General features: G+C 50.5%; 1 protein-coding gene across 4 annotated transcripts in view; it reads left to right on the top strand.

Moving 5' to 3' along the window:
• Positions 1-4608: 4608 nt before the first annotated feature.
• The window catches only part of SGMS1 (sphingomyelin synthase 1), a 281381-nt gene continuing 276544 nt past the window's right edge, over positions 4609-9445 (top strand). For 3 of the 4 annotated variants that reach the window (XM_058543450.1, XM_058543443.1, XM_058543448.1), the window contains exon 1: positions 4609-4690. The gene's annotated coding sequence lies outside the window, so the exon portion shown is untranslated. Of the gene's footprint in view, positions 4691-4932; positions 5255-9445 lie in introns of those variants that run through there. The other variant, XM_058543444.1, reaches the window with a different exon arrangement.

Raw genomic sequence — 9445 nt, 5'->3', positions numbered from 1 at the left:
AGTTTAAAGGGCTTAGGGGGCTCAAGCATTGTGGCTCCAGATTCTTCCACTGAGACAAACTGCGTGAACACACAGAAGCCTCTTTGCTTCTTGAGCACTATTTGACTTTGACTGGTGATGGCTGATGCTTACAGGTCAACTGGATAAAACCACCACATTTTTAATCAGGCTACTTTCTAAAGTTAGAAGAATCATTCATGTGAAACTAAACCACCTACTTCAGAAGAGGTGTTTTGGCAAGTGAACTGTTTGCCCAACTATTTGCTCTTAGTATTATTTTTTAACATATTTTAATGACAGACTGTGACTTGGAGGTGATTCATTTTTATTTCATAGTTGTCTTGACAACAATGTAATTTATGATATTCTATGTACTTGAGAATCCTAAAATTTTACAATCAAGCAATATACTGAAGTTCTGATAAAAAATTCACTGGTAAAATTCTTCAGGGTTGTGTGAACCCGAGAGGGACAATTATTTTTATTAAAACTTTTTTTTTGGTCACACACACTAGTGACTTAAGGACCATAACTAAATTTAATTTCAAGGAGAGCCAACTCAAGTGTCTCTTATAATCACTTCATACAGAATTTCCTTTACTGCCTTTGCAATTTCTTTTTAGATTTTTTTCTTTATATATAGCTCTTTCTGAATTATTTTATGAAATTGGAATAAAGTGGAAATACTTTAATGCCTTTCGTTTTCCATGTGTTATATATAGTCTTAAAATTACCCAGGGTGGGGCCGGCCCCGTGGCGTAGCGGTTAAGTGTGTGCACTCTGCTGGCAGCCCGGGGTTCAGACCCCGGGCGCGCACCGACGCACCGCTTGTCAGGCCATGCTGTGGCAGCTTCCCATGTAAAGTAGAGGAAGATGGGCATGGATGTTAGCTCAGGGCCAGTCTTCCTCAACAAAAAGAGGAGGATTGGCATGGATGTTAACTCAGGGCTGATCTTCCTCACAAACACAAAAAATATTACCCATGGAAAACAATTTAAAAAGCTTTTTATTATGAAAAGTTTCAAAATACAGAAAATTACAAAAGAACATTACAATGAGCCACCTAGAAACGTTACTGGCCCATTAGGTCCTTGTCCTCCAGGATAGAAATCAAGAGAGACAACAAACTGGAGTAGAAAAGTAAAAGTTTATTAGCCTGAGCACAAGGGAGGCACAAGGGAGCTGGTGCGGAATGGAAAGGGGCAGGTGACTGGCTCGTTAGGGAGTGGGATTGTGGGGCTTTTAATTAGGCAGAGGCTGGGGAGGGCTGCCTTGTCATGGCACGTAGAGGCGGGGTTTTCTTGAGCTTGCGCTATTGTTCCACATGCCACCACATGTGTTGCATGTATCACTAGCATGCTAGCTCTCCACCCTTGGGTGTGATTCTTACTATGGTAATGGAACTAGGGTCACCTTCAGACAACTCCTGGGTGCTAGGGTGCATGTATAAACCCAGGAAAGTCTTGAGGCTGTGGAATGTGGATCCTGGTGGCCTCTATCTGATTCTCCTAGCTTGCTGATTGGTTAGGGGCCTTATCTTGTCAGGCCAGGGACCTTGCAGAGGACCCTATCTCGTTAGGCTGGTTCCTGTATCAGAAAAACCACTTAGAATCCAGAACTGTTAATATTTTGCAAAATTCAGTTCATTTTGGCGGGGGAGAGCATTTTAATGTTAAAGACTCCTTGACACAAGTCTACACCAGATGCTTACTTGAACCTTACTTTCAGAAGTCCAAAGCTTAGAGGACATTCTGCATAAATAGCACTCCAGAGAAACCAGCCAGCAGTCTTCTGGGACTCCCTTAGCTCTAAAAAACATACATCACAAGAAAGCAAGCCTTTTTTTTTTTTTACCTCTTAGGTGCAAACTGACGAAAATACTCAGTAGGGCTACTATGACCCACAGAGCCTTGCCCTCAGTAGACACTCAAAACATGTAGTTGAACTGAATTTCAGTTATTTTAAAGCCATATGTGATGTGGGGGTACAAGAATTGGCCACCCCAAAATGTGTCTCTTTGCCTTGACTATTTTTAAGAACAAAGGACTGAAAGAAACTTTGACCTTCCCCCTAACTGTCTAAAAGAATTTAAGATAAAAGCCCTGTCCCCAGGACAGGCCATCACCATGGATAACTCTCCGTTTTGGTAGACTGGGAGGATCCTTGCTCAGCCCATTCTTATCAAAGTTCTGCATTTGCTTTTCCACTCCCATGTAAATTGTGTTCCTCCCCTTTGAAGTCCCAAACCACTACCCCCAACATCCTCCTTTGTCTTTAGCTGAAGATGGTATTTAAGGTGGCAGCTTTGGCCATTGTGGCTGTTACTCAGTTTTCCTGGGTTTCTCCCATGTATATATGTTATTAAACTTTGGTTTTCTCCCCTTACTCTATCTCATGTTAATTAAATTCTTAGATCAGCCAGAAGGACCTAAAGGGTAGAGGAATTGTCTTCCTCCCTTACAGAGACAACTGCACTTTTTAAATCTTCTTGAGAAAAGCAGTATAGTGCCTGAAAAGTCAAAAGGCCAGAAAAGTCCAAGCAAAGGGCGTGATACCCGCCCACTCCCCCCCCCCCCAGGCCCTGCCGGTCCCGTCCCCCCCCCCCCCCCCCCCCCGCCCCCAGCACTGGGGCAGACTGCCTCGGTTTGAGGTTTGAATTCCCGAATGCTCAGTGTCTTTTAGGGTGAACTATGTAAAATTTCAATGCCTCATTTATAAAGTAGGCCACCCTAAGGCTGAGTTGAAATAAAGAAGTAAAACGTCCACCAGAACCACATGGAGGGCTTTTTAATGAGATTGCAGGACCCCCACCCCTAGAGTTTCCGATTCGGTAGGTCCAAAATTGTGCATTTCTAGCAAATTATTGGGTGGTAGAGACGCGGCTAGTCCTAAGACCAGAGGAACCCCAAGTGGTTTGTGGAGGGAGCTCAATGTCCGCTATTAACATCACCATGCAAGCTGCCCACCAGCAGGGGCCGTGGGGTATTGCACTGCAGCGAAGAGCGACAGCCTCTGTCCAGATGTTCCTGCCAACACATCACACCTCCTCTGCCGGGAATAGAACAGGGAGGCAGCTGGAGCAGCGGTGTCGCTGCTTTACGGAAAGGGACCCCCTTCTCCAACTTTCGCCTCTGGGGACAAGCAGAGACCATTCGCCCCCGAAGTCCTGCCCCCTCGACTTCGCAGCCTTTTGCTTCTTGCCCAGACGGGAGCCTGTCCTCCGGGCAAGCCTAGGGCCAGTGCAGCGACTCTGGCGCCCCGGGGCGGAGCGGAGGCTGGAACCCGCCGTGAAGGCGTGGCGGGGAGGAAGGCACTCTGCTCGCCTCCCGCCGGCTTTTGGGTCCGTTCCGATCGCCCGCAACCGGCTGGCTGGGCAGAAGATGGCTGCCCGAAGCGCCGCGGACAGTCACGTGTCACGGCGGTACAGCCGCGCGCCCCCTCCCCCTCGCCAAGTCCTCGACTCCGCGGGAGGCGCAGCGCGGGGCTGCCTCTCCGCCACAGGGTTATAGCGTGGGCCGGCTAGCGAGGGAGAGCGCCGCCACGAAAGACCAGCTCTCCCCGCCGTCTGCCCCTAACCGGGAGAGGGGTCAGGCTCTGGGAGGCGAGGAAAACCTTCCTTCGGGCAACCTGCACCAGCTGGGGCTACTGGGCATGCGCAGTATTCCCGCCCCAGGGCGCCGCTCTCCGGGTTTTTCCGGCAGCTCCAAGGGGCCGGCGGGAGGTGGGGCCGGCGGGAGGTGGGGCCCGAAGTGGGCCGGGCGACAGTGACGCGGCCTGAATCTCTCCAGCACAGATTGGAACTCCCCGGCCTTCCCCTCCCGGACTGGTCTCGCAGGGGTCGTTCTGCGGGCGGCTTTCTTGTTTGGGAAATGTGTGGATAGAGATTTGAAAATGGGCCGTAGAGTCTCAGGTCCGCCTTTTTTTGTGAATGGTCAATCAGGAGTTAATCACAAGTGTCGCAGCTCTTCGGCTCGGTGGGGAAGAGAATGCTCGGGTAGCTCGAAAACTCGTGCCCCCGAGCTCGGTCTCCAGAAGGCCGAGTTTGCGTTCCCTGTCCCCAAGAGCTCCAGCTCTTCAACTCTCCGGCTCTGCCCCAAGTAGTATACCGCCCCTGACCGTAAAACTCGGCTCTTGTCGGCTCACTAAACGGCCCCCTAAAAATGTGCAAGCTGGGCCTTTCTCGCCGTTCCGGAAAACGCCCGCCTCCCGAGCTTCCGATTACTTGCAAGTAAAGTAAAAGCAGCCAAACCCCGGCTGCCCCTCGGTGCGCAGTCTGGCCCGGGTCCCGCTCGGTCCCGGGAAGAACCCCCCGCGGGCACCGCCCTCTCGGCCCGCCCTCCTGGCCGCCGCGAACACCCGGAGAAGCGGATTCGCGTCGCGCGGGAAGCCGGGGCGGCTCGGGCCGCGGACTGGGCATGCTCCGCAGCCCGGGAGGCTCGCGGTGGCAAGTCGGAAGCGTTCGCACCAGCAAGGCAGCGGCCGGGGCAGCGGTTGCGGGCAGGACGGGAGCAGGAAGGGCTGGCCAGGGAAGGCTGCTCTCCCCTTGCGCCCGGCGAGCCGGCCAGAGAGCGCGATCCGGGTGCGGAGCCCCGACGCTGCCCTGCCCTGGATTTCATTCTGCGGTGGGGGGCTCGGCGAGAGGAATTCTGGCGGCTGCCGCGACTCCGTTGCAAGTGAATCGTGGGGCGGGGTAAGAGAGCCAATGTCGCTGGGGCCGATCGGACATCCGCCTCGCGGGCCTGGCCTGACGCCGGGAGCGGCGTGCGGGCAGCCCCGGGGCGAGGGGGCGTGAGCGCAGCCCGCGCGGTGCCGCGCGCGTACCTGGCGGGCACTCCCCCGGCGTCGCCGCTCGCGGGGGGTGGGCGTGGGGGCGGTCCGGTAGCCTGTCTGGGCGCTCGCAGGGAGCGGGCCCTCCGCTGGGCTCCCGGACCAAGTTGGGGCCGGGAGGAAGGCGGGGGTGTCAGTGGACACATTCTCAGAGGTGCTGCGTGCGGGCTGGAAGACTGCCTAGGGTCGGGTTGGAGCGAGCGGACGGTGGCAGGGCCGAAGAACCGGGCGGCGAGAAACCTTCGGGCAGTGGCCCGACCGGGGTCCGGAGACCCGCAGAGGCTGACCCTAAATCACAGCCCCACCCCCGCGGCCTGGGCGGTGGCGTGACAGTTGGTACTTCGGGGCCCGATCGCAGCCGGCCAGGCGCCCAGGGTTTCGGGATCCCCGCTGCCGCGGCCCTCGATGCCCCCTGACAACGTAACAGGTGGGACCCCCTCCCTGAGGAGTGAGCTCCCCTCCCCAGGCCGCGTAACAGCCTCTTTCGAGGGCGGCTCTGAGACCCCGCGGGGCTGCCCCCACCGGGTGAGGGTGTTTAGGGCTAAGGCCTGGAGGAGCCATCGGCGCAGCCGGGAACTGGACGGTCTCTCCAGGACGCAGCTCTCCTCATGAGTGAGGGGTCTCCGCGATTCCGAGGCGACTTGTCAAGGGCAGAGCAGCGACAGCAGCGCCTGTCTCTCCCACTGTCTTCACCCAGACTCGGGCTTGCGGGCCGAGTTGGGTGCCCTGGTACGGCCAACGGATTCACTCTGGCACGTTCTGGTTAACGCTTGTTTTTCTTTTGGGAGTCGCGAGTAAAAATCGGGATGAGGGTTGCCATGGCCAGAGGGAGTGAAGAGAATCCATGCAGGTGCTTCTCAGATGTTTCTTTTCACCTTCAAACAGTACAGACTTCAGGGGTACAGGCTTATGAAATCAAGAGTGAAGGCTGCTTTCTGAAAGGGAAGTTTATTTTCTATGTTATGGGGTTTGCCTACTATTTTAGTTCCTTTGACATTTACCTTCCTGGATCTCTAAAGCTGTTTGGATAGGTTATTTTGCTTGCGGATTTGGGGGTGTTTCTGGTTGGCTGCCTGGATGTGGAAGTGCTAAGTGCCTGTCATAATGTGCTGTAAACTCCCCACGCTTCCTGGCACTGGGGGTTGAACATTCAGGGGGGACTGAGTGGGCTGAAAGAGAGGAGTGGGACTGTTGACGTAGCAGCGCGATGGGAGTTGCCTAGGGCTGCCCAGACGTAACCAGGTTGGGTTGGCGGCTGTTTTGGCCTGTGCAGAACGCCAGAGGGCTGGGCGTTTCGTTGGTCCGGGGTGTAGCATGTCCATGAGAGAAGCCAGGCGGGGGATGGGTCGCTGTCTGGTCAGTGCTCCAAGGGAAGCCCGGGCATGTTTGGTGATTCAGCAAGTGGCAGCCTTCCAGCTCTGAAGCCATGCCTTGGGCAAGCAAGCCAGCAAGCCGGCGGCAGCAGCTTATGCCTGCTGTTGGAGGCGCCAGCTTTGGGGGAATCTCCGTGAGCTGCCTTCTGCCTATAGCAGCTCACTTTCCTTATCTTGCTCATTGTTTAGGTCTGGAGGCCCTGGTCTTTTGGGTTTCTTCACTGCTTCTCTTAAGCTATGTAGCATGTATTTGAGCTCTCCAGCTCTGTGACCCGCTGGATAGCAGAGGTGGCAGCTGCCACCATGCACAGTTTAACTAGTTAGTTATTCTGCAGAAAATTATAGCAATATGTAAAGCAGAGACATAGTCTTTTCCTTTTATTTGTGCTTCAGAGCCTAGAAATTTACATTTTGAGTAAAATAGTAAGATATATTTCTGCAAGTCTTCAATGCTGGTAGTGAGCTGTTTCAAATATCAGAAAGCATTTTTCAAAAAAAGAAATTAATTCAAGGGATGGATTAAACTGACATGAAAGGGACACAGTTATTAAAACAGTGTCTTATTCCTTCGGGGATCTGTAACATCTTGCACAGTGCCTAACTTGTAGATACTCAATAAATGCTTATTCAGCTGAAATTTAAAAAAATTTTTGTAACAGAAATTTGTCAGCAAGTTTTCACACTTAAAGAACTTTGTATGTCTTCGTAAGTCACTATTGCCTATGTTGACTGTAGATATTCAATTTTAGCTTGAAAACTCAACTCTTTTACTTTTCTTTTCTTTTTTTCCTAGTTAAGTCCCTTAATTTTCAAATTGTGGCAGGTTCTGCACTTCAGCTGGAAAAACATAGCTGTCCTTTGCTAACATATCTCAGGAAAATCTAAAAGACTGCTATATATAGCTGTCACACTTCTTTTTTAAAGTTTTTTATTTTTTTTAAATTTTTTTTGTGTGGTGAGGAAGATCAGCTCTGAGCTAACATCTGTTGCTAATCCTCCTTTCCTTGCTGAGGAAGGTTGGCCGTGGGCCAACATCCGTGCCTGTCTTCCTCTACTTTATGTGTGGGACACTGCCACAGCATGGCTTGATAAGTGGTGCACAGGTCTGCAGCCAGGATCCAAACCTATGAACCCCGGGCTGCCAAAGCTGAACATGCACACCTAACCACCACGCCACGAGGCCAGCCCCTGTCATACGTTTTTTTTTAACTTAAAAGTGCCCCTGCTGCTATCAAATATGCTTTATTTACAAAATTTTATTTTATACAAAGCATTTCAGGAAAAAAATCTCTAGAATTCCTCAATCTTTACCATCCAATGAAAAGTGTTGCTGTAGAAAAGATAAAACAGTGTTTTGGGAATTAAAATTTTAGATTGTTCACACAGCGGGATAATCTTCCCCATCTTTGGGGGATGTCTGAATGTTCAGCCAGCTCATTCTTCTGCGTTTTACCTTCGCTATTCTCCTTCCTCCAGTTGTTTAACTGTTTCTTCTTCCCCTAAAGACGTACTTTCCTGGCGTGGGCTTGCTTACTTAAAGCTGCTGCCAGAAGGATCTGTTGCATTTTGTCACGTAAATTCAATCAGTGGTGATTTTTTATTTTCTGATTGTCCCATACACTTTCCCACCACTTTGTATGGTAAACTGTGGTCAGTGGAAAAAGATATGGCCAGTGTGTCCTTGTGGGGGCATGACAGATTATAGATGGTGTTATTTAACAGCAACGGCTGTTAGCTCAGGCCTGATCTTCTTTGCCTTGTTTGCATGGTAGCTATAGCCACAGCAATCTCTTCTGGAAGAACTGTTATGGCAGGCCTGGTTTTAAAGATTTTGGCCTTTCTGTTAAAGGTTCTTGATCAGGAATATAAATGGTCATTTATTGTCTTCTACTACATTCCAAGAGTTTTGGCTGTAAAGTTTGCCACTTTGATAGACTGCTTAGCCACCAGAGGACCGTATTTCAGATCAGCCCATTTGGATGTGGGAGTTGGGAACCAGTGTTAGATGTTGGGGAGGGGAGCGTGAAGAAGGGGAACGAGATGGGTTTGTGGGGCCAGGAAGATGACTTGCTTTTGTAACTGTGACTTCTGGTTTCAGTAAGACAGAATTGAATGTCTGATCAGCAAGTGTGGCTCAGTCTCCGCTGGAGTGCTCTATTCCCCTCCGGAGACCTCTTTACCTCCACAAATAAACACACCACACACACAAATACAGAGAGAGACACAGATCCCCAGACACAAATGCGGAGACACATACTGAGAAGGGGCACAGATACTGATGTAGACACACACACCCTTTGCCAAAAGCCAAGAACCCCAGCTTCTTTTTAAATGTTGCTGTGTCAAAGGGAATATCCAGAGCTCAGGAGCAGGTTGGATTCTGGGGGCCTGAAATCACCCCAAACTTGTATTTCAGAAAGATTCCCCTTCCCTTTCTCAGTGGCACGCTGATCTGCCCCTTAGCCTGCAAAGCTGCTGGAGGCTTTCACGAAGCAACCCTTGTCTGTAAGTGCAGGTGAGTAGGCAGTTAGAGGTGGCTTTGGTGGTTTTACCTTCTAGACTTCTGGTGCTGAGGGTTGAGTTAACATTCCTCAGTTTTTGGCATAAGATTCTCTCCTGTGCAAAGCCCCTTTCTTGTTTTATTTTTTTCTCCTTCATTCCCACTCACATTCCCCTCTCCACCACAGGAGGCTTCTCTCTTGTGTTGGATATGTTCTTGGGTATGTCTATTTCCTTGTTAAAGATGTTGTGTTATTTTGTGCATGTTTGCAATTTATGTAAGTGGTGCTGTGCTATAGATTTCATTCGGTTTCTTTTTCGTTCAACATTAAAACTTTTTATTATGGAGATTTTCAGACTTTCATAAAAGTCAGAAGAATGTCATTCAGCATTTTATTTATGAGATCTACATTAGTGTAGGTTTATCTAGTGCACTGCTGTGACTGCTGCTTTGTACGGCTGGCCTGCTATGCACCCATTAGTTTTACTTAACCATTTCTCTAGTGATGGACACCTAGGTCGCCTCCACTCCTGCTGCCATGAGCAAAGCTGTGATGAACATTCTGTAGCATTCTCTTAACAATGTGTGTGAGAATATCTCTAGGGTAGTGGTTCTCAACGTGGTCCACACCCAGCAGCATCAGCATCACCTGGGAACTGTAAGAAATGCAGATTCTCAGGACCTAACCCAGACCTCCTGAATCAGAAACACTGGGGGCAGACCCCATCAATTTGTGTTTTAACAG

This window comes from Diceros bicornis, chromosome 6, assembly GCF_020826845.1.
Source record: "Diceros bicornis minor isolate mBicDic1 chromosome 6, mDicBic1.mat.cur, whole genome shotgun sequence".
In the NCBI taxonomy this organism is placed as follows: Eukaryota; Metazoa; Chordata; class Mammalia; order Perissodactyla; family Rhinocerotidae; genus Diceros; species Diceros bicornis.
This window is presented reverse-complemented; position numbering and strand designations above follow the sequence as displayed.